The sequence below is a fragment of the Cyprinodon tularosa genome, unplaced genomic scaffold (assembly GCF_016077235.1).
Source record: "Cyprinodon tularosa strain WSP-4 unplaced genomic scaffold, ASM1607723v1 ctg1378, whole genome shotgun sequence".
Lineage (NCBI taxonomy): Eukaryota > Metazoa > Chordata > Actinopteri > Cyprinodontiformes > Cyprinodontidae > Cyprinodon > Cyprinodon tularosa.
The window spans coordinates 1-4,732 of NW_024038198.1; the positions used below are offsets into that span (position 1 = coordinate 1).

Here is a 4,732-nt window from a genome sequence, read left to right on the forward strand (position 1 = left end):
TGGATGTTAGCAGCATTTCTATTGGCTGCTGGATGTTAGCAGCATTTCTATTGGGTCTGCTGGATGTTAGCAGCATTTCTATTGGGTCTGCTGGATGTTAGCAGCATTTCTATTGGGTCTGCTGGATGTTAGCATCATTTCTATTTGCTGCTAGATGTTAGCAGCATTTCTATTGGGTCTGCTGGATGTTAGCAGCATTTCTATTGGCTGCTGGCTGTTAGCAGCATTTCTATTGGCCGCTGGCTGTTAGCAGCATTTCTATTGGCCGCTGGCTGTTAGCAGCATTTCTATTGGTCAATATATAGGAAGTGTTTGTTTTGGGCTTAAAGTGAAGAGAATTTGATCGGGAAAACAATTTGGAAAGAATACCATTCTTAAAGCTATTTAAAAGGGAGAAATAAAAAAAAAAAACAATTACTTTTTAAAATATAAAATATAAAAATCTTTTTATTTTTTCAAAATATTATGCTAAGAAAAAAACTAAGAAAACGGCAAAAGTTCCTCAAACCTTTTTATGATTAAGGTTTTTTATGATTGAGGTTTTTTAAGATGTCTTTTTCTGGATTGTGTTCTAAGTTTCCATTTAGAAACAGTGTTCTTTGCTTATAACTATAATGGATCAAAGTTCACTTCATAACAGTGCTCTACCATAGAGACATATTTTAATTAAACCCAGCAGAATGTGGCATTTCTCTCCGCTTATTTTGAACTTCTGCACATTGCTGCAATTGGGGGAAAATAGACCTTCACTGATCAGGATTCTAGGAGCTGTTCATAGATCACAAAAATCACAGCATCAAATCCATAAATACTACATTGTATTATTAGGCATCAAAATTATAGGAAAGTATCATAAATTGACAACTGCTTTAGTGAGATGTTGATTTTTCAAATCAACTTGGACGATATAGAAAATAATGTTGAGAATGGATGATGCTAGAATGTTTTATAAAGCCGCTTAAATTTAGCCCTAAACCAGGCATCCCGTAACTCGGCCCCCGAGGGTCACTGCCCTGCAGGTTTTAGAGGTTTCCCTGTTTCAGCACAGCTGATTCTGATGATCTCAATTCAGCAAAAGCCTTTTAATCAGCTGTCAATGGAAACCAGGCTTCGGTTGTTCTTTGAGAATGCATCAAATTAAAAGAGGTGATTTATCACATGGGGTCCCCAGATGAGGCTCATCCTGTGTCAATCGGGCTTTATTCTAGGAGCACCTTACAGGAGCAGTCCTAGGTCTGGGTTAATGTTTCTCTTTATTCATTGGACTTTCATTGAATTCCTCTTAAAACTGTTGTCTTTATTAATTTTGCAAGTAGCAGTCCCAGTAGACGCTGCATATTGTAAAAGGTCCTTGAGTAGAATTTAGATGCATACTGTTGAATATAAAGGAGCTGATTGTGTCTCAGAAAGGAGTTTATGAAACAGTCCCCCCCCCCCCTCCTCTGCTTTTGACCATTGCTGCTCTCTGAGCCTCAGTGGCTGCTCTGGGAAACTGGCTCTATTCTGCCCTCTGCAGCCACCCCAGTGAACTGCATGTGATTTAAACCTCATCTGTCTGGAGATGCACATATTACCCTTCCACACAGGAAATTTAGCATCTTTTTTGTTATTATCAACATTGTTTGTTTCAGCCCTATTTCAATTCTATTCAGTTTATTTCTATAGCGCCAATTTACAACACATGTCATCTCAAGGCACTTTACAGTTCAACCAGATCAGAACGTTAGAGATTGAACTGACAGATTCTGCAGAGTGGGAGAATAGAATGATTAAAAAGGGGTCCCTATGTCCTCCAGCAGTCTTAGCCTATAGCAGCATAACTATAGAGATAGCTCAGGATAACCTGAGCCACTCTAACTAGAAGCTTTATCAAAAATTAATTTTTTAAGCCTAGTCTTAAAAGCAGACAGGGTGTCTGCATCACGGACTAAGACTGGTAGTTGGTTCCGCAGGAGAGGAGCCTGATGATATTTCATAGTATTTCTATCTGTTTGCAGGACCGCACTTAAACCCCAGTGTAATCCATAACTTCTATGACAACATTGGGTTCCTTGGTCCCGTCCCACCCAAACCCAAAGGTAACGTGTCTGTTGGTAAGAACTCGTCTTTACTCCATCACTGTTTGCATGCGCAGTAGGAAGATAATTTAGTCCCTTTGCTGTTGTAAGCAAACATGTTTTGCAAATGGAAATCAGACATTAAACTTTGAAAAACCCAAGTTTATAGATAGGAAGGAAGAACTTTATTTGCACTAACACTACACTTCCCTGTCACACATGCCTGATTTCCCCGTTTTCTGTGTTTCCTCTCAGACCCAGGGAGTAAGATTGTGAAGCCCAGCGCGGAGCAAGAGGAGGACGAGGGCACCCAGTGGAACTGCACAGCCTGCACCTTCCTCAACCACCCCGCCCTCAACCGCTGTGAACAGTGCGAGTTCCCGCGGAACTTCTGAGCCAACGGGCGCGTCGCCCTTCCTCTGCACAACTGATGTCTCCCAGAGCAGAGCAGACTTTTTGTTTTCCTTCGCTTTTTCGGAGAGGAAAGCGATAAGAGAAAGCGGACAGCACACGGCCTACTTTTCTCGGTTCTTCCTCTAAGTTTGTAGTAACGCTGTCCGGCGAAGGCCCGACCACTCAGTGGGATCGTAGCTCACCTTGGAGGCTGGGACGGTTCCCCTGCTCTGCTCGCTGGGGGACACTTCACTCCGGATACTCTGCTGCTTCCACTCACAGTATTACGAGCGTGGCCCTGCAGTGGCAGCGCACGTGTGCCCGCATGCACAAACAATCCCCGTGCCGGTGTGCCTTTACCCCCTGATTGCATATTTGAGAGTTTGGTTTTTTTTCAGTTCCTCTGTGATGGCCTGACCTGGTAAAGGGACGTGTGCTCAGCCACTGAAGGAAACACAAGAAGAAAAAAGGGACTGTCTCACCAGCGCCCCCTCTCTGTCCTCTTTGTCACGACTCGGTGAAAACATGGAAAAACAAGTTGCATGCTTTGTGTACAGTACGTCAAGCAGAAGCTCTCCTCGAGCTCTTTGCTGTACAGAATTTTAGACTGTTGCTTTTAAACCTTTTCTCCTCACACTATGAATCGCTCGTTTCCTGTAAGTATAGCTCTATAGACTTTTTATCAGCTACTTTTGTCTCTGTTTCCTCAAACAGACAAGCACCATTTTTTTTTTTTTTTTAAAGCTTTTTACTTGATACCTGTGAGAAGCCGAAGCTTTGCAGAAGGAGACGAGCAGAGCTGGTAAAACGCTCACAGTAATCATGAAGCTACACGTGTCGGTCCGTTCAGATGCTTGTCTATTTGCCGGGTGTACGATCTGTTAATGTAAAGGCGGTGGAGAAGTTTTTGTTGTTTTTTGTTTTGTTCTTCAGGACATATTAGAGACTTTCTGGGGTTTTTTGGGGGTGGAGATGCTGGGTTAAAGAAAAGAAAAAAAAGACAAACTGCCATCCTATCTGACAACTGGAATGTAGGATTGATGTTTGGGGACAACTACACCTCAGTGCGAAGAGACTCATTTTGTAACCCGCCATGATAGGTTTCAGCGCTCGTGGGAGAAGAGGTTCTTCCCATGCAGCCATGAGTGGAGCTTCCAGAGTTTAAAATGACCTGGTGTTGGATTAAAATGTCTTTCCTCTGTTTGAATGATTGTTCTGTGACCCTTGTGCCTTATACAGCTCTGACACAGAGAAGCCCCGCCCTCGTAATGTAAGCACACCATGTCCACTCTGTATTGCCTTATTTTTATTGGCTCATTTTATCCTCTTAACCTTTTTATCAGAGAGGAAGCTTCTAAAGTTTACTCACCATGATTAAGATATCGTAACCTTGAGATAGTTTTGACTTTTTTCCTCGTTTTGTTCACTGGTGCCTTTCAATTTATATTGACAATCAGTAAAATTTCAAGTGCCATTTCTATTTTTTTTTTAAAAACCAAATTCTTAGTATTATGTAATCCCATTTAGAAGTAGAAGAAGAATTATCGTCTCTTTAGCACTTACATCTTTGTTCTTCCTTTTCCAACCCAAAGAATCCAGTTTTCAGCTTTTTCTTGCACCTTGGTGTGAAGAGGCAGTTCATTCATGTTTTATTAAACAGAGGAAAAAGTCATTTGGATATCTAAATTTTTTTTTTTTTTTTTTTTTTTTTTTTTTTTTGGATTTTAGCTGGGAAAACTGTCTTTGTAACAGATAAGTTATTTGTAAAAATAAAAAAAATGTTCTGAATATTGTTGTGCCTTCAGAATACTCTCTCTCTCCACTAGGTGGCGGTATAGCACTCTGTCTGGACAGATTACTGATTACTTTGTTTACTTCCTGGTTGTTTTTACACCAGCATTAACAGGTGGAACTCGGGGAATTGGAATATAGCTAGAAATTAGCTGTTAAACTGATTTTAGTTTTTCAGGTTTCTAATAAAAACCCCAAAGTAGGAAGAATTCGATCAGAATTAGATTAGAATACAAATAAAAACAGATTTTATCCCAGAAATGTTGTTCTTTCAGTCACAATCATGAAGATGTTCATGAATAAAGATCCAAGCATTTTAATGGAAAGTTTAGTGGAAGGAAGATGTAGCATCAGGGATAACTATACCTCTAGAGCAGGCATCCCCAAACTCGGTCCTCGAGGCCCGCTGTCCTGCAGGTTTTAGAGGTTTCTCTGCTTCAGCACAGCTGGTTATAATGACTGCAGTAGACCAAAAGCCTGTTAATCAGCTG

At 41.0% G+C, this 4,732-nt stretch overlaps 1 long non-coding RNA gene across 2 annotated transcripts; it reads left to right on the plus strand.

Moving 5' to 3' along the window:
* The first annotated feature begins 1,920 nt into the window (after nt 1-1,920).
* Nucleotides 1,921-3,495, plus strand: LOC119778735. Of its 2 annotated transcripts, none has more exons than XR_005280119.1 (2): nt 1,921-2,078; nt 2,313-3,495. It is a non-coding gene; the product is annotated as an uncharacterized LOC119778735 (long non-coding RNA). The 2 variants fall into 2 exon arrangements; XR_005280118.1 differs by having other exon boundaries at nt 1,941-2,093.
* Nucleotides 3,496-4,732: the final 1,237 nt, after the last annotated feature.